Source organism: Micromesistius poutassou (genome assembly GCF_964030765.1).
Source record: "Micromesistius poutassou genome assembly, contig: SUPER_1_unloc_1, whole genome shotgun sequence".
NCBI lineage: Eukaryota > Metazoa > Chordata > Actinopteri > Gadiformes > Gadidae > Micromesistius > Micromesistius poutassou.
The window spans coordinates 1086053-1107179 of NW_028180643.1; the positions used below are offsets into that span (position 1 = coordinate 1086053).

At 41.5% G+C, this 21127-nt stretch overlaps 1 protein-coding gene across 1 annotated transcript in view; it reads left to right on the top strand.

Moving 5' to 3' along the window:
• The window catches only part of LOC311338053 (uncharacterized protein), a 156948-nt gene that overhangs the window by 79928 nt on the left and 55893 nt on the right, over positions 1-21127 (top strand). The gene's annotated exons all lie outside the window — the stretch shown is intronic.

The following is a 21127-nucleotide window of genomic DNA, read 5'->3' on the forward strand; positions in this document are numbered from 1 at the left end:
AGACACACACTTGTTAATCTATTTCACAGCAGTTAGCTGGCAACTCATTTAAAACATGAAACATTTTTAAAGCTATATCACTGTAAGAAACTTAATGAGGGGAACAAGCCCCTCATTAAGGTCCTTACAGTGATAGAGCTTTAAACACGCCCCACATTAAGGTCCTTACAGTGATAGAGCTTTAAACACGCCCCTCATTAAGGTCCTTACAGTGATAGAGCTTTAAACACTCCCCTCATTAAGGTCCTTACAGTGATAGAGCTTTAAACACGCCCCTCATTCAAGATTCTGACCGGAAATCAAAACCTAATCCAGTGATACCTCTCACCCTAGCCAATATTTCTAAAACAAAAAGGTCTTATTTAAACTCAGACTGAAAAGGGACGAAGAAACGACTCTATTAACTAATCAAGCCTATGCTCAAACCTCAATATAACTTTATACAGTCCAGGGTCTGACAGACATCTATCCTTCTCCCTTCATCCAATATGGCAACTCTAGCTGCCAGCTAACAGCTGTGAAATAGATAACCAAATAAATGCTGTAAATTAGATCACAACAAAATGCTGTGAACTGGATAACAAGTAAAATGTTCTTATTGTTATTGACTGTTGAGTTAAAAAGGTGTTGATCTTTGTCTCCAGAAAGAGAGAAGTAACTCCCTTAAAAACTTAAAAATGTCCCTCCCTAACCACGCGTGTTTCACAACAGCCTGACTGTGTGTTCACACCAAATGCGACGGCGCGACACGATTCCATACAAAGTCAACGTAGAGACACGTGCTGTCACGGGTGAGCACATTCACAAGGATTTGCAGCGCAACAAATTTCGCTGAAGTTGAAATATTTCAACTTTGCAGCGGCATTCGCGTGAGACATCCAATCAGCGTTCACTCCATGAGTGACGTAGTGTTCACTCCCTGATCCAGATCAAACTGCAAAATGGAGAAGCTTGTTCTCGCAGTGTCCGCATTCCCCATATTGTTTAAACCAACGTGCCAAAGAGACTGTCGCCTAGTGCCTAGACTAAAGAGACTGTCGCCTAGTGCCTAGACTACAGAGACTGTCGTGGTTGTCTTGTGAGATGACTGCCTTGATGTTGTCAGAAAAGGTGAGTTTGAGATGTATAACAAACAAACAAAAATCAAGTTTTATGAAATTAATTAAAATCTTCATAAATCCAGGCTCAGTTTGCCACGTAACATTTAGCCTAAATAATCAGACAGCTAGCTAGCTTGCAGACAAGCAGCCCGTTATCACATAGGCTACTAATTCTTTTGGTAGGCAAACTAAGCTACATGTCTGCTGATAGTTAGTTTCTAACATTTCGTTTTAGCAAGATGAATGAATGATGGAAGTAATGCATCACATGAATTCTTTCATTCAAAATGGTTAAATGCCTAAATGTTATCACTATTTTGGGTATTGTTTGTTATTGTTAAGTGAAGCCAAAATGCCCACTGAAAAGAGGTGGATTCAGGAGAGAGAGAGACAACTCAAGGTGGCAGCAAAGGGGAGCACATCACTGCAGGGTTGGCTACGAAAAAGCCAACCAGCAGGTGAGACCGAGACTGCATTGTGATAAAGATAACACTGTGTAGGCTAATTGATTAATTAATCAGACTCATATTTTAGCCTACTAATGGCAATTTTTCATAATTCCATGACATTTAAGATGGACCAGGAGGACCAGGAGGCACATAGGGCAGGTCACCAAGTGCTGATCACCAAATATGAGATGAGAGGACCATGCTAGAAAGTACAGGGTTAAGGAGCCGCAGGCTAAATAATTGTAATCTAAAGAAAACATTGGCTATTTTAGAGATCCCTTCAAAGATCTTGCCTGAGCAGAACATAAATACCACTACTTCTAGTGGGCATTAAAATAATAATGATAATGGTAATGGTTAATGTTATGTTCTTCTTCTTCAAGTCATGTTTTTATGCGTTATCATTGGTAGTAGTTAGGGTGATTGAGTGCTGTATTTCAGTGTTTTACTTATTTGTATTAATATATTAATAAAGACCCTGTTATTCTCGGTCCTTCATACAGCCTATAGAGGTTCTTGTTGTTTGGGGGGGTATTTTTTCAGGTCAGAGCGACAAAATTCCAAATTCCAAAATTCTCAAAATTCCTGTGCACGTCCCTGAGCAGCAGGGCCATTAAAAAAGTGGAGGTACTTGCAGTTAGTGTTGACGTTAGCATTAGCGCTGAGGCTTGCATTGACGTAAGCGTTAGCACTGATACTGATTACCGTTGAAGTTAGCGTTAGCACTGACATTAGCGTTAGCGTTGAAGTTAGCATTGACGGTAGCGTTAGCGCTGATGTTAGTTTTGACGTTAGCATTAGCACAGACATTTGCGTTAATGTTAGCGTTAGCGCTGATGTTACCATTTAAAATTTTATTTTATTTTTGGTCATTATTCACACCCTTTTCTATTGTGAACTCCCCCAAAATTGTTTCCTATGTAAATTGGTTCCACATTGTTATTTTCCATAGCATACCTTTTTGTTTCCCTGGGGAGTCATTTTGGCGTTGCACCTGTGTGTCCAGCTTCAGTGAGTACTGATGCTCGGAGCTATGTTCATATCTCTCTCCCTTCGATTTTTTTATAAACTTTTTATTTGTTGCCCTTAAACAATTATAATCATTTACACTACTTTGTGACGTGTTTTTGGGCAGGTGGGAGAAATTCTCGGTGTGTAGACATTAAACTGTTGTAAAAAAACTGACTTTTAATTGTGTTCAGTGTTTGTGAATTGTTTTAAGCTAGCGGCAGTTTATTACAGGGTTTCCCGGTCGCGTGAGATTTAGCATGGAAAAAAGACTGTTGCATGTCTGTGTTAATATTTTGAATGTGTGAATTAATATGTGTAGTCAATTATTCGTTTTCCTTTATTTTGTAGAGTGGAGAGAGAGATTCTGGGGATGTGTGTGACGCCCGTGTTTTTTTTGTCTTCTCTTAAAAGGTATGCCTGTTATGTGTTTCCGACATCGTTTATTGTATAAAACGTAAAATTAGTTGAGTGTGAGAGGAAAAAGACAATTGATATATTTTTATTACTTCATTGATGTATATATTTTATATACTATCTTTTTATTTAATTAATTTCTTTGAGACCGTTTTATGCTTTGTTTACATTTTTATAATTTATCTTCCACATGTATTCATCATTAGATAGAGAATATATTGAGCTTGAGTGAGCACTGATGCTCGGAGCTGAGTGGATAGAGAGATTCTGGGGATGTGTGTGACGCCTGTGTTTTTTTTGTCTTCTCTTAAAAGGAATAAACCCTCTTGACTCTACTCCTGTGTGTGCCTCACTCAATAAACAAGACACAACACAGAAACCCATCGGTTACACACACATATATATATATATATATATATATATATATCAACAACAATGTTATGAATACATAAACAACAAACGTCTCTCCGTGGATCCAGATCTTACCAAAGACAAGCAGCAGACCGTGTTCACGCCATACTTCACCCCTCTGACGAAGAGGAACCCCCTCTCCACCCAGGCCTCCGATTGGTCGTCTGTGCCGTTCCTATCCAGGGGCCTGCCGTTGTGGAGCCACTCGATGGTGGGCTCCAGCGTGCCGCCAGCATCGCAGGTGTAGCGGGCCGTTTGGCCCACGGGCAACACCTGGGTAGTGGAGTGGAACTTTGTGATGCTGGGGGCCTCCTCCTCCTCCGTGGGCATCACTGAACCTGAAGAAACCAGGAGGAGAGGAGTGAACGTTTACAACACGTATCTAGAGATGCGCCATCAGACACTCCCTTCACTCTCTCCTAATACATGTCCACAGTAGACCACAATAGAAACCTGACTTTAGTAGCCCACAGTAGAAACATGGCCTTAGTAGACCACAATAGAAACATGGTCTTAGTAGACCACAATCGAAAAATGGCCTTAGTAGACCACAATAGAGACATGATATTAGTAGACCACAATAGAAACATGACCTTAGTAGACCACAATAGAGACATGGCCTTAGTAGACTACAATAGAAACATGGCCTTAGTAGACCACAATAGAAACCTGACCTTAGTAGACCACAATAGAAACATAGCATTAGTAGACCACAATAGAAACCTGACCTTAGTAGACCTAAACACACCCAACCACCTTTCCAGTCATAAAGAGTATATTTACTGTGTCTACGGCACAGAGAACAGAAAGGAGGAACCGTTCTCCACTCATGAACACAAACAAAGTCTACGGACCCTCTTTGTCCAGCTCAGCCTCCAGATGATCCAGGTCCACGGCCTTCTCACAGATCCAGTGGTGCAGTCTGTCACACGGTTGTTTGGACCAGCCGCCCTCCTCTGCTACGACACAGACTTCTGCTCCGCCATCATCGCCTGGTTGAGCACAGAGCCATGCTCTGTGCTCAAGCCCCTCTGCCTCTGAAATAGATTAACAAATCTTTCTTTTATTTTTTTTAAAGAATCGTTAATCTCTATTTCAGAGATAGAGATGGCAGAGGAGGCTTGAGCACAGAGCCAAGCTTGAAAAAGATAGTCTGAATGGCTTCATATGTGTTCTCCTTCGGATAATCAATGTTCATGGCATACAGTAGGCCAAAGAGGTATGCAAAGGCAGTACCGAGGTCTGGCGGGTTATGTAGCATGATGGCATTTTGTGAATCTCACTCAATTGTAAATACATTTTGAGAAAAATAAAATAAAATAAAAATGTTTTCCGTGCAGACTTTTGTAACAGGAAAATTGGATTCCTGTAATACTGTTTGAAGTTAAAAGCTAAGAAAGAAATGTTTTTGTTTACAGCAGCAGGGCAAAATAATTTTGTAATGATTTGATGATAGAATTATCATCATTATAGATAGAGAAAATATGTTTTGTAAATTAGAACAGTTGACAAACTTGAACAGTTGACAGTGGATATGCACCTCTTGCAAACTGGCACCTGAAACAATTGTGTATCTCACTTAATTGTAAATACATTTTGAAAAAATATATAAATGTTTTCCGTGAGGTCTTGCATGTTTTAAATCACTGGCCGTGAAGTTTTATATGAGCACCAACCACAATGCACTAGAACAGGCAGAAAACATAGGTTGGCTTCCACATTAAGAGTCACAGCAAAAGCTTTGTTTTCAGAGACCTTGTCCGCTGAGAGCACTGAGAGCCAAGCTCGAAAAAGATAGACTGAATTGCTTCAAAGGTGTACTTCATCTCCTTTGGATAATCAATGTTCATGGCATACAGTAGGCCAAAGAGGTATGCAAAGGCAGTACCGAGGTCTGGCAGGTCATGTAGCACGATGGAACCTTCCAACACAACAGCCCAGTCCCGTACATTGGGTGATACAGCAGGATCATCTTCTTCAAGGATTGTAAGGATGCCAACAGACACGCCTCTGAGCACTCTTTTTTCAGGGTCAGTTTCCTGAGGAATAGTAACAGATGCATGATTGAGTGTTAGGTCGAACAAAAGAATGTAATTAGGGCCAGACTGCTATGGATTTTCTGGGAACGTTTACAATTTTAAAATGTTCCAAAAAATGGAAAAAAAAACTTAAATTACTTTCAAATTAATTGAAGGCAGAACATTTACCGTTTTAAAATATATATAAAAATTAATATATATATATATATATATATATATATATATAAAAATTGGGGCAGGAACTTTTCTTTATGGTTATATGCATTGGCTAAAGAATATGACATTTGGGCATTAAAAAACATCTCTGGGCACAAAATGAAATCTACACAAAGTGTATTATGCATAAAATCTTTCTCATCAGCTATGAGATCCTACTCAAAATGTTAAAGGAATAGTAATAGTTTTTTAGCTTGTTGCCCCACTCTCCGGTTCAAGACAAGGCAACAGAAATCATTCCTTTTAACTGTTCGTGCATTTTTGAAGGAATAGGCAAAAGGTTGTTCATCACAAGTAAGCTTAGCTCAAAAACTAGCAGTCAATTGGAAGTGTTAGCTTGCCGCCGCTGACTGTGAGCCAGGGTGAATTTAGTTAGGTTTATATTCGACAGACATTCATCAGCAATGTCTTCTCTTCTGCAACTTAAAACTAACACCATGTAGTCGGAATAGAGTTGTAAAGTTTACCTTCTGACTGTTGGTGAAGGTAGGCTAACGCTACCAATGGACTACCAGTATTTGAGCTAATCTAACAAGGGATGAGGAACCATTGCCTGATTCTTCTTCAAAAATACATGCACAGTTAAAGGAATGGTTTCTATCGCCAAATCTTAAACCAGAGAGCAGGGCAACAAGCTAGAATAATGAAAGATAGAAAATGTTGAACTATTCCATTAAAGCTACATTAGGCCAAATTACTTGTAATTTTCAAGTCCATTTCCTATTGTTATTATTACTTACCAAATGCTGCAGGAAAAACTTAGTTTTGTCGTCCCGGACAAAAACGGGGAGGCATCTCAGTACTGTCGTCTTTCGGTGAGACACAATGTCTGATGTCTATAGAGTATACAGTGGAAAACATAAATATATACATTAGTGAAGCGCCATAGTGGATTTATACAAATGACAAAATCAAAAATTATTTTTAGTAATGAGGAGGATAAAGCGCAAGTCTGACCAGTCGCATGCTCAAGAAAAGGGAAAAAAAAACACTTCAAGCCTTTGGACTAGTGCATTTTCTACTTTTGCAAATTAAAAATACTGTTATAATTATCAAATGGCACAAACTAAGAACATATAGCAATGACTGATAAGATCCATTTTACTGACACATGTCCATCACTCACCTGTTCATCAAGCTTATCCAGGAAGTCTTCCATTTGCTGACCAAAAGCTCCCTTTCTAGCCCGGTACAGTCTGAGCAGGCGAGGCACATAATTCTCAAGGGACTCATTGAAAGTCTTCAGGAGGTCTTTGCTGGTGATGTGATTAAATTCTTCAGATATCTGAAAAACACAATCAGCGGAACAATGCCATTTAACTTTAATCACAATGTGAGCTTTTGACTTCAAATTTCAGGGCTGATGGTATAGTGGGGTGCTTTATGTTGGAGGAGCATGTAGTGGAGTGGTAGGGCAGGTATAGTGGAGTGTGTCAATATGTGTCAATGTAATACACTCCTACACCTATTAAATACAGTGCAATGAACATATAAGTATGACAGTTACTAAATAAATGACAGCCATACCTCTTCACAGGAAAACAGTGCAGGCCATCTCTGCTGGACTTCGGATACCATAGGCTGCCCCTCTACTACCTCTCTCCGCCTAAGGGAAAATGTCAGCTCCATCTTGTGCCATATCAATGTTGTGTTCTTTTTTTCTTTTTTGTTTCATTGACCAGAGCAACTCTTTCCTCTTCAAGAGTAGAATCGTCATGGTGTTGTGGATAATCCGGAACATGGTTGACCTCTCCACGTTTTGGCCTTTTCAGGGTGAACGGAGTGTCATCCTCTTCTCCTGTTTTTCTTTTCCTGTTAACATCCACTTCATTACAGCCTGCCTGGCGCAGCTTTGACCTGAAGTTTCCGAGCTTGTACTTGATACTTGTTTTCCAACCATCGTAGCCTGTGATGCTACCTGGCTCCTTCTGGCACGGATACTTGAGAACTAGCGAAGAGGCAACTGATTCAATTTCAGATTTTTCAGGGTAGCTTTTGATTTCAATAATCGCCTGTGCGATTTTATCCAAAATTTCCATTTTTATGTCTCGTCACATCAAAGCCCTTGTTGGACTTCATATATTGCTTCGAAAAGCTGGATTCTTCTGGCATCTTTGGAAGAGACAACTACCCGAAGTAACAAAGTCTGAAAGAGAAAAGAGGTGGAAAATATATGTAAAACTTGGGTTAGAACATTTACTTGATAAATAAAATAAAATCATTATTGAATAGACCATTTAGTGTAAAAAAAAAAAAGCATACCATTTTTGGCTTCTTTAATGGAGAATGAATGATCTTGTGGTGACCATCACCTTTCCACCAACTCTGTACACTGTAAGAGGGTGGTAATCTGTCAGCACATCTGGATCAAGGGCCACTATTTCTGCACAGTGAGGTTCAACAAGCTCGTAAGATCTTAAATGTTCAATGTACCAGGATGAAAGTATTTTACAAATGAATGTCACATCCTGTGAGTTGACAAGAACGGTCACAATCTTATGGAATTCTGGGAGACCACTGCACTGCCCAGCAGGTAAAATCATGCCCTCCGCATACTGTGTTCCATGCAGGTGAACAGATTTAGACAAAGACACACTGTCTAGATGTGGGTACTTCTTTTGTATTGCACACTTTAGTAGTGGATCCAATTCGGAGACCCTGATGACTTTCACCTTTTCAGCGTACAGTTTTGGCTTGGTGCACCTGGTGTTTTCCAAGCTTTTGTAAATGATGTGCTTTCGAGATTATTTAAACAGATTTGTGTTTGTATGGATGACATTTTAATATTCTCCCCTGATGAAAAGACTCATGTCCAGCACTTCCGACAGGTCCTCCAGAAGCTTTTGGAAAATAAATTGTTTGTGAAAGCTGAGAAGTGCGAATTTCATGTGAACACTACATCATTCCTAGGGTTCATCATCTCAGAGAACAAGGTCCAGATGGACCCTAGCAAGGTCAGTGCTGTGGTCAATTGGCCTACTCCAACCAGCTGCAAAAAGCTGCAACAGTTCTTAGGGTTCGCTAACTTTTACCGGAGGGTTGTGAGAAATTTCGGTGCCATTGCATCCCCTTTGCATGCTCTCACCTCTTCCAAGGTTCTGTTTGGGTGGAATCCTCAGGCGGAGCGAGCCTTCCAACAGCTGAAGGAAAAGTTCACCGCAGCTCCCATACTCACGGTTCCGGACCCGCAACGGCAGTTTGTGGTGGAGGTGGATGCCTCAAATGTCGGCATTGGAGCCATTCTCTCACAGAAGTCGGCCAAGGACAACAAACTCCACCCTTGTGCCTTCTTCTCACGTAAATTGACTCCAGCTGAGAAGAACTATGACATAGGCAACAAGGAACTTTTAGCAGTCAAAGTTGCATTAGAGGAATGGAGGCACTGGTTGGAGGGGGCGGAGCAGCCTTTTTTGGTCTGGACGGACCATAAAAACCTTGAGTACTTAAAGAATGCCAAGAGACTTAACTCTCGCCAGGCCAGGTGGGCCCTCTTTTTCAATCGGTTTAACTTCTCACTTTCTTACAGACCTGGGTCTCAAAATTCCAAGCCTGATGCCCTGTCCCGTCTGTATGACCCTGAGCCTGCTGCCAAGGAACCTGAACATATCCTACCACTTAACCGTGTGGTAGGAGGGGTTACATGGCAAATAGAATCAGAGGTGAAGAGTGCTAACGGGGTGAGCCCGGCACCTAGTGGTTGCCCATGTGACATATTTTAATTGTAATATTCCCTAGTTATACATTTTTACTGTAATACTCTTACATAGCCATATCCAGTAGCATCGAGCATAGTTTAGAGGTAATTTCCCCTCACAATCGCCAGAGGGCAGCACTGAACACATTTGACAAAGTTACAAAACATTTACACTAGGGGCAGCAACGGACACACAGAGGAAGTGAGAAAACCATAGAAGAAGTCTACTCTCACCTGATATAAAACTCGGACTCCGCCATTTTAGGCCAGAATCTCTTGGGCGGCGTATCGATTAGATGTAAAGCTTAGAGACGCTCCGCGCGTGTTATATACGATCCCTCTCCTTTTGTTTCATAGACGATAGACAATAGATCAATAACCTTAACCAAATAAAGTGAGTTAAAACCGATCCTGTCTCTGCGGCCTTTCCTGGACCAAAATATCATAACAATTTGGTGACCCTGACGTGATTTATCCAAGGAAAGGCGGACCTGGACTGACCGAGCCGATCGAACACGAGGATCTGATTCTCCCTGCCACGGGCTCATAAAATAAAAGGTAAGCAGAGCCTATTGTCGAAAAGACTAAATCTGTATAGATTAGTTATAGGAACTTTAGGTGGCAGAGGTAATCAGTATTCGTTTTCGTGAAAGCTCCGTTATTCTGGTCCATAGTCATTACAGTTAAGCCGACGTAAAGATGAACGATCGCTGATAACTCTGATTAGGAATTAATTATAAATAATGATTTAGTCGCCATTATAAGACTAAACCGAGGAAACAAAGGGCCAGAATTGTATATATGTTTGTCTAATGTGATACCCGACAGGGTTTTAGAGGTGATCTGTTATAAAGGATTTGTTAAGTTTTCGACGTGTCCGCGTTTTGACCGGGACATATTACAGATGAGCTATGTTGTTATCCAAGTTGTATTAAACAGTTCGCTGAGACCTCGAAGCTGGAAAGAGTGTTCAGACCATTGTCGAGTCGGCAATACTGTGGTGTTATTAGACCCAGAAGATTAGAATGGGAGTCCACACGTGGTGGTGTCTCTAGGTCCCAGGGGACAAAGACAACCTGTATGGAATACAGTTCTCGTCGTGTTGGTGGCCATGTTAACGCATTTTTTTAATGGCGATTATGGTAGACCACATGGTGAAAGCATGGTTTAAACATTGGGGGATGGGAGACATTGTCGCGAAGACTGCCCATCACACCTAGAAGAGCTTCAAAGGGTAGATCACTGTCTGGTTAACAAAGAGAACACCCCCACCCCCCCTCTCTCCAGTTCGACCCCTACCTCCCCCAACAATCACCCCCCCCGCCTCTCTCTCTCTGTCTGTCTCTCTGTCTCTGTCTCTCTCTCTGTCTCTCTGTCTCTCTCTCTCTCTCTCTCTCTCTCTTTCTCTCTCTTGTATTTTGAGCATGACAGATGCTCATGGATCGATCAATGAATGAAGTTATAACTATAAAGTGCTTAAGTAGTAAGTACTTTATGTTATGGAAAGCGCTCCCTTCATTATTGTGTTCCTGCTTGAGAACCCCTGGCTGGAGGCCTTCGGCTGGCTGGATGTCTTACCGGGCTGACAGGGCTTCATGGCCGGGGTAACTCTTAAGGGCCGGCTCGGGGAACTATCTATCTATCCCCCCAACTCTCTCTATTGTCTGTATATATGTTTATCGTTAAACAATTGTTTATGAGCACTCTCTCTCTCTCTATAACATGCTTGTAACACCTCTCTCTCTCTCTCTCTCTCTCTCTCTCTCTATAACATGCTTGTAACAGCTCTCGCTCTCTCTCTCTCTATAACATGCTTGTAACAGCTCTCGCTCTCTCTCTCTTCCTTCCCCCCCCAACACTCCATACCTCTTGATCCCTCCCCCTACTCCCTCTCAGTAACTATCACATACTGTCTCACTCACACACACAAACTATCTCACACATACGCACAGGCTTAAACACACTCACCCACACCCTGTCTCACACAGACACATACACACACAAACTGTCTCACTCATACACTATCTACGAAACACACACACTGACAAACACTCTGTCTCACACACACATACACACACAAACTGTCTCACTCACACACTATCTACGACACACACTCACTGACAAACACTCTGTCTCACACACACACACACACACAAACAAACAGTCTCACTCACACACGCACACAAACAGTCTCACTCACACACACACACAAACAGTCTCATTCACACACACACACACAAACAGTCTCACTCACACTATCTACGTCACAGACTCACTGACACAAACACTCTATCTCACACACACACACACACACACATACACACACACATTGTCACACACACACTACACACCCCTTGTTGACAACCCCATACTGTAATTAATAAAAAAAATTTAAAAAAAATTAAAAAGTTTTACTAATAAAATGATTATATTTCTTTTTACCACATTATGTACATACGACAGAGTAGTTCTTCATGCATTCATCCACATGTATTGGAGACCTCCGTTATATTTGGACCATGACGAAATTTATGGAGGATGTAAAGGTAGTCAATCGTCCGGGCTAGTAAAGAGACCTTTGTTATTTGAAAGCCGTGAAGAAATTTATGGTGAATTTGGAAGGTGGTACCTCATCCCGACTGACAAGATACCTTCGTTATATGTGAAAGCCGTAGAATTGATTTGCGGTGGATTTATTAGGGACCGAGCCAGAACTGGCAAGGTCCCTATTGTTTTTGGTCCGATTATTCTTATTATTCTTTTCCTTTACTTTCGACTGCATTTTCCCCCCCCTGAACATATACGAAAGCTCATTTTTATTTGGTACATTTGTAGGGACTGCTGTAACTTAGATATTCTATGCGTCAAATTCACATTGGCCCCAAGGTGGCGCTATACCAACTGTCCAAAAATTCAAACGGAAACAAGCAGCACGCGCCACCTGTTTGACCTGCACTCATGAAACTTTGCAGACACATGCAAATCCTCATGATGAACAAATTTGCCTTAAAAACCTAGAACTTCCGGTAGCCAGATTTTCCGCCATTTTGAATTATGTTAAAAACAGCAAATTCCCCAAGGATCCCAGGTTTTTCGACTTTGACAAAAATCCTTTGGCACATATCATCTATGGCCCATTATCTTCAATCTGACATAAGGATTAGTCTGTACAATAAAGTTTAAAGCTCCCATGAGCCTTTGAGTTCTAAAATGGGTGTGGTTAAAAATTACTCAAAAGTTAATTGCTCATATCAACACCAACTTTCACTCCTATGATGTTGACCCAGATACAAAAGTTGTTCCGAATCAAATTCTGAACAAGATAGAGTAAAAAAAAATAATTATGGGGCGTGGCTTCAAAATGGGCGTGGCCTGTTACTAAAATAGCCACAGTTCATAGACGCAATGTTTGATTTGAGCGGGACCAACTCAGTGGCCTTTGGGGACCAAAGTTCTAACTGCTCAAGTAAAATGACGTCGATTGGAAAAACAACATGGCCGCCAGAGGAGGGTAAATCACACTGCGGAGACCGTCATAGTTATGAATATGAAATTCACAGGACACGTGTAGACTGTTGCCTGTAGCTCACATACCAAAAATCGTGGTTGTCATGTTTGTAGCGCCCCCTACAGGAACTTTAAAAACCAGCCCCTGCGTCACGTTTCACCAATATGTATGAAACTCGGTAGGCCCGTACAACATGACAATAACTACAGAAAAGCCTCTTGGAACCATGCCCCAAAACCCACCGGAAGTCGGCTGTTCTCTTTTTTAATTTGCACTTTTACCGGCAAATTTCGCCTTGTATTTGAACGAACTCCTCCTAGGGAATTTATCGGATCTGCTTCACAATTGGTCAGTACAGTCAGAAAATGGGGCTCAACCAACGCCGTGTTATTTGTGACTGTACGTTGATGGGCGTGTCCGTGGCGTGCCTTCAAATTGGCCGTTTTGAATTCCGTGCTCTTATTTTCGCTTTTTTCGCCTTGTACTTTAACGAACTCCTCCTAGGGAATTTATCAGATCTGCTTCACAATTGGTCAGTACAGTCAAAAAATGGAGCTCAACCAACGCCGTGTTATTTGTGACTGTACGTTGAAGGGTGTGTCCGTGGCGTGCCTTCAAAGTTGGCCGTTTTTCATGGAATTTTTTCACTTTTTCACCTTGTATTTCAACAAACTCCTCCTAGGGAATGTATCTCATCTGCTTCTACAGATTACATGAATTCGCAAAAAATTAAAATTAAAAGTGCGCGCAGTGATGAACGGGACCTCGTAGCAGCGCACATGTTACGAGGTCCCGTTCATCACTGCGCGCAGTTTTAAAAAAGCGCACATGTTACGAGGTCCCGTTCATCACTGCTCGCAGTTTTAAAAAAGCGCACATGTTACGAGGTCCCGTTCATCACTGCTCGTTATTATTAGGGACCGAGCCAAACATGGCAAGGTCCCTATTGAAACCCTCGTGTTTATTCTTCTTCTTCTTATTTTTAGGCCACTTCGACTGCATTTTTCCCCCCCTGCACATATTCGAAAACTCATTTTTTTTTGGTGCATTTTGTGGGACTGCTGTAAAATTTGATATTCTAGCCCTCAAATTCACATTCGCCCCTAGGTGGCGCTATACCAACTATGCCAAAATTTCAACGTTTGCACAAGCATAACTCGTCACCGGTTGGACCTAAACTCATGAAACTTTGCACACATATGCAAATCCTCATAATGAAGAAATTTGCAGATACTAACTTAGCACTTCCGGTAGCCAGATTTCCCGCCATTTTGAATTTAGTTAAAAACAGTAAATTCCCCAAGGATCCCAGGTTTTTCGACTTTGACAGAATTCCTTTGGCACATATCATCTATGGCCCGTTATCTTCAATCTGACATAAGGATTAGTCTGTAGGATAAATTTCAAAGTACCCATGAGCCATTGAGTTCAAAAAGGGGTGTGTTTTTCACCCCAAAAATAGTAAATTGCACATATCTACATTAATTGGACTCCTATGGTGTTGGACCTCTCTACTAAAGTTGTTCATAATCAAATTCTGAACAAGAATAAGTCAACAATTTTTCAAATGGGGCGTGGCATCGAAGTGGGCGTGGCCCGTTACTAAAATAGCCACAGTTCATAGACGCAATGTTTGATTTGAGCGGGACCAATTCAATGGCCGTTAGGTACCAAAGTTCTAACTGCTCACCAAAAATTAAGTCGATTTAAAAAACAACATGGCCGCCAGAGGAGGGTCGATCACTCTGCAGACACCGTAATAGTTATGAATATGAAATTCACTGGACACGTGTAGACTGGTGCCGATAGCTCACATACCAAAATTTGTGTTTCTCATGTGTGTAGCGCCCCCTACAGGAACTTTAAAAAGCAGCCCCTGCGCCACGTTTCACCAATATGTATGAAAATCGGTAGGCACGTATAACGTGCCAATACCTACAGAAAAGCCTCTTGGACCCATGCTCCAAACCCCACGGGAAGTCGGAAATCTTAATTTCTTCATTTTCACTCTTGGCGGCCATTTTGAAAAAATTTCACATTTTTGCCTTGTATTTGAATGAACTCCTCCTAGGGAATTTATCGGATCTGCTTCAAAATTGGTCAGTACAGTCAATAAATGGTGCCGAACCAACGCCGTGCTATTTGTGACTGTACGTTGAAGGGCGTGTCCGTGGCGTGCCGTCAAAGTTGGCCATTTTTGAATTCCGTCGCCTTGTATTTGAACTAACTCCTCCTAGGGAATTTATCGGATCTGCTCCACAATTGGCCAGTACAGTCATGAAGTGGTGCTGAACCAAAATCGTGCTATTTGTGATTGTACGTTGAAGGGCGTGGCCGTGGCGTGCCGTCAAAGTTGGCCGTTTTGAATTCCGTGGTCTTATTTTCGCTTTTTTCCCCTTGTATTTGAACGAACTCCTCCTAGGATATTTATCGGATCTGCTTCAAAATTGGTCAGTACAGTCATGAAGTGGTGCTGAAACAAAATCGTGCTATTTGTGACTGTACGTTGAAGGGCGTGGCCGTGGCATGCCGTCAAAGTTGGCCATTTTTGAATTCCGTCGCCTTGTATTTCAACTAACTCCTCCTAGGGAATTTATCGGATCATTTATTTAGGGTTAATGAACATGTAATTCAGTTAAATGTGGTCTTACATGTTAATGTCAAAACAATCAGTAGGACACCACAGGGCACCTCTGCTTCTACAGATTACATAAATTCGCGCTTTTTTAAAACTGCGCTTAGTGATGAACGGGACCTCGTGCGTCACGTGCGGTCCTAACATGTGCACATCTTGCCAGCACACGTTACGACGGCACGTGACGCGGCCGCAAGCCGGCGCAAATTTTTTTTAAAACTGCGCGCAGTGATGAACGGGACCTCTTACCGGCTTGCGGCTGCGTCACGTGCGGTCCTAACATGTGCACATCTTGCCAGCACACATGTTAGGACGGCACGTGACGCGGCCGCAAGCCGGCGCGAGGTCCCGTTCATCACTGCGCGCAGTTTTAATTGATTTGTGTTTTTTAAGTGGATTTACCCCATTATGTACATACGACAGAGTAGGTCTTCATGCATTTATCCACATGTATTGGAGACCTCCGTTATATTTGGACCATGAAGAAATTTATGGAGGATGTAAAGGTAGTCAATCGTCCGGGCTAGTAAAGAGACCTTTGTTATTTGAAAACCGTGAAGAAATTTATGGTGAAATTGGAAGGTGGTCCCTCATCCAGACTGACAAAGAAACCTTTGTTATATGTGGAAGCCGTAGAATTGATTTATGGTGGATTTATTAATTTTTCGATGTATCTATGTTTTTGAACTGGACATTTTTTAAATGATCTATGTTATTAAAGTTGTGATAAGAAGTTGGCTGAAACCCAGAGGGCCTAAGAGGATTGCTCGGGGGTTGTTCAGTAAGATGATGTGATCAGTGTGATGTTTGTTCACAGACAGACAAAAAGACAAACCGACCAGAGGTTGAGAATATTGTATCGATTAGATGTTGACCAACGGAAAACTAGATAAATATAATAATAATTTTAGTTTTTTGTAGTGGTATAGACAGATAAGGGACTTGAATAGCTAGGAAACTGTTTTGGAAATAGTAATGAACAGGTTAGATACTCATGTAACTATAAGAACGTAAAGATGAAACCAGGTTTTACTTTATTAGAATAAGTCATATGCACGTTTGATGTGGTATGCAGAAGATAGAAGTGTAGCAAAGGATAGACGATATTAAATACAAACAATATGTAGCATAAATAAAGATCAGGTCATCCGATTTAAATAGTTGGGTTAAAAAAGAGACAATTGAATAGAATAATAAAGCATAAATTGTGATTATGAATAACGGTCAAAGCGGTTTTTTTTCATGGTCAAACAATAAGGTGAAATAAAGCTGCAAACAGCATTTTACGGTGCCAAGCCTGAGCCGACAAATAAACCATCAAACCATTTTTTGCATTTTTGGACTGTTGCAATAGCGCCAACTTTAGGCTGATTTAGATACAATTTGGACAGTTTCATCTTGACCCATGTACCTTTGACTATCCCAGGTTTGATGGTGATTGGGTTAAGTTAACCCTGACTTTTGACGTTAAGTTAAATTTTGACAATTTTTGAGGATTTTGAGCCTCTGGCAGCCATGTTGTTTTGCCAATCACTTTCATTTCACTTAGCTGGAACTTTGGGCCCAACAGCCACGAAGTTGGTCCCGCTCAAAGCAAACATTGTGTCTATGAGCTGTGGTGTTTTTTGTGACAGGCCACGCCCATTTCGATGCCACGCCATATTTGTAAATATGTTGACTTTATCTTGTTCAGAATTTGATTCCAAATAACTTTTGCATTGGAGTCAAGATCATAGGAGTCCAACTTGATGTTGATATGAGCATTTAACTATTTTTGTGTTTTAAACCACGCCTCTTTTAGAAGTCAATGACTCATGGGTGCTTTAAACTTTATTGTACAGACTCATGCGGCAAATCTGAGAACCGCAAGTCATAGGTTCTTGAGGCATATTTGTTCAGCCTGAGGATATGCACGTGTGAACAAAGTTTCATGAGTGTAGGTCAAACCGGCTACGAGATATGCTTGTGCAAAGTTTGCATTTTTGGGCAGTTAGTATAGCGCCACCTTTGGGCCAATCAGTGTAATATTTGCTGTCTGTTAATCTTGGGTCAACCTCTACAGGTCTAGTAAGTTTCATAAAAAGCGTGCGAGCGGTTTAGGCTGTGTAATGCAAACGGGGCGGAATAATAATAATAATAAAACTAACAATTACAATAGGTTCCTCGCACTTTGTGCTTGGCACCTAATCAACGTCCATGCTAATAATCACCCCCCTACTTTCAAAAGGAAAATCATATCCAACTCTCAACAATTACCCAATCGCCCCCCTACTGCCCAGAAGAACACTTTTCGTTCTCCCTGATTGTCTATGAAAATATTTGCTCTGTACACCTAAGATCCATCATGCACACTAACAGTGATACTTAGTTATTCAACCGGCATTTTTACCCATGTCCCTGTCTCTTCTAAGAGATAGGAAGAGACAGAGACACCGTTAAATATTATCTACAGATTATCGTCAGAGTAAACGTTTTCAAAATCAGCTACTAACCCATTGAGCTGGTGTTTATTTTTGGATTGTGTTATTTTTTGTAATGTACATATTAGTTTGCAGCTGTTTCTATTTTTTTGTGGGAGATTTGAGCCCCCTTTTTTTTTTCTATTCGGCAAGTGGTTCAAATCCCCTATAAGGGTTAAAATCCCCCATGACGGTGTTGAATTTAGACGTGTAGGAATCTGGAATGACCAGAAAAGATGATTGAAAACCTGAAATTGGTCAGTTCGACTTATATGGTTCGAACTTGTAAATATGTGTTTAGTTATGATGAACATTATTTTTTGTGGTTTATGATTGTCCATGTGTTGAAGGAAACCCTATAAAGTGAAGATTGTTTTCAAGATTTTGTCTCCCACTAAGAGAAGTGGGACAAGGGCACTTCTTGGGGTTATCAATTTATGACCCCAGGTGCGGCCAAATGTTTAGAGTCAGAAAAAAGAGACACGCAAAGAGACGAAGGGCCCAGCCCAGAGGTAGTAAATCAGAGGAGAAAAACTTTAGAAGATCACAGAAGGTGAGAAAAGCACCAAATGGTGTTTCAGGTGTAAACTCTTTTCTAGTAAAGGGACACCATGATCAATACGTCCCATGGTAATCGCAGAATTTAGGGGTTATTATCTAGACTCCATAACGTGAACAATTAGCATATAAAGTTGTCCATAGCACACACACCGCTCGTCCACAGAAGTCCAGGGGTCAACCAGCGCTGGGGACTCTTTTTAAGAGTTCAGGGAAAATCCTCTCTCACCAATCTGAGCAGAAGGACCCGCCCTAAAAGGACTCGGGGACGGCGGAGTTAATGCACAGTTCAACATATCACAGATATCATTGATATCACAGTAAAAGAAAAAAAAAAAGAAAAAAAAGTGTAAAATAGATTCATTAAAAAATATATATAAAAATATTATAAAACATAAAAAAAAAAAAAAAAAGGTAATAGGAAAAATCACACTGGAAAGGATAATTGAATAAAAATGGGTATGACAATTATGAGACTGAAATACATATAATAAAACGTAAATCTTAAACTGTACAAGTAGAATCTGTATCAATTAAAATATAGAATCATGGACAACAGGTCGATTAGCTGCTATCTGTTAGGAAGTGATCCTACATGCTATGTTCTCAATTTAAATTATCATTTAATGCTCATGGCGTTAACCATGAGCAAGGAGGGAAGTAGTGAGACTAATCAAACTTTTGACTCAATTGAATTGTGTAGAACAATACCACTAACACTAATGACATGCAAGCTAACAGAATGACTCATCTAACCTCGCATGAAATATTTACTGGTTGATCCATGCCTTCAACTTCATTTCAAGGATCCCATAAGGGACTTCCGTTACAGCAATTATATAGAATTAAGAACAATATGTTTGACGACTAACTGCTGTACATGAGTTTGTATTCCAACAAGAGAAAAGCAGAACCTCAAAGCCAGACGAGAACCCACCAAGGGGAGTGGAGCCGGGTGACCAGATCTACATAAGGGTTTTCAAGAACAAACCCAGGAGAGAAAGACCATACAAAGTCATCAGAGCAACGCCAACAGCCATCCAGGTGGAAGGAAGCACCACATGGACCCGATAGACCCGGAGAATACAACGGAAGAGAATCAGCCGTGGCGACGCGTTCCGCCTGTTGCTGAGGGGTTGACACTGTAACCGTGGAGCCTTCCCTTCTGGAAGGTTAGACGCAGAGGTGGAGAAGAATGACCCCAAGAGGCATAGAGGCACGGGCGCCACACACAGACGATGGCTGATACCACCTCCGCCCGGATCCCAATGCACAAGCTCTCTCTCTCTCTCTCTCTCTCTCTCACATACAGGCTCCCTCTCTCTCACATACAGGCTGTTGTGGATTTTGGTCCAGGAAAGGCCGCCGAGACAGGATCGCTTTTAACTCACTTTATTTGGTTAAGGTTATTGGTCTATTGTCTATCGTCTATGAAACAAAAGGAGAGGGATCGTAAATAACACGCGCGGAGCGTCTCAGAGCTTAGCATGCAGGATACGCCGCCGAGAGATTCTGTCTCTCCAAAGGCGGAGTCTGAGTTTATGTATCCCAGGTGTTCTTCTTTGGGTTTTCTCACTTCCGCTGTGTGTCCGTTGCTGCCCCTAGTGTAAATGTTTTATAACTTTGTCAAATGTGTTCAGTGCTGCCCTCAGGTGATTAGGAGGGGAAATTACCTCTAAACTATGCTTGGTGCTACTGGATATGGCTATGTGAGAGTATTACAGTAAAAATGTATCGCTAGGGAATATTACAATTAAAAAATGTCACAAGGCTCTCTCTCTCTCACATACAGGCTCTCTCTCTCACATACAGGCTCCCTCTCTCTCACATACAGGCTCTCTCTCTCTCACATACAGGCTCCCTCTCTCACACACACAGTCTCACACACAGTCACCAGCCTCACACACAGTCTCTCTCTCTCTTTCTCATACAGTCTCACACACAGTCACCAGCCTCACACACAGTCTCTCTCTCTCTTTCTCATACAGTCTCACACACAGTCACCAGCCTCACAGTCTCTCTCTCTCACACACACACACACACACACACACACACAGTCTCTCTCTCCCACACACAGTCTCTCTCTCTCTTTCTCACATACAGGCTCCCTCTCACACAGTCACCAGCCTCACACAGTCATTGTCACACACACACACACACACACACATAAAAGACGATGGCTGATACCACCTCCAGATGCATGGGATCCGTCCGGACCCCAATGCACAAAGATGCAACAATATTTTAACTTGATTTGTCATTTAAAGGACTGCAGACAAAGTGAAGTCTCATTCTACAAGGCTGAGAAATATCTGTGTATAACAACTGAGCCTACAATATACTACCGCGGCCCCAGTGCCTTCAAGGTATGAAAGCAGACGTCATGGTTCACACATCCTGGGTACAAGGAGGGATACTATCCCTGTGCAAGCAGATAAATGGGAAGTAGAAACAGGGGGACATAATGTAAATATTTGGTTAAAATGGTTGAATTACACGGCACAAGCTCAGGGAAAGACCGACTGTATAATCTGCTCTGAAGGACGACCCACTCTAACCACAGCTCCCGCTAGGATTACCCCGTTTAACTCAAAAGAAGGGTTTGCATGCTTACTAGAACTGTTTGTAGACGG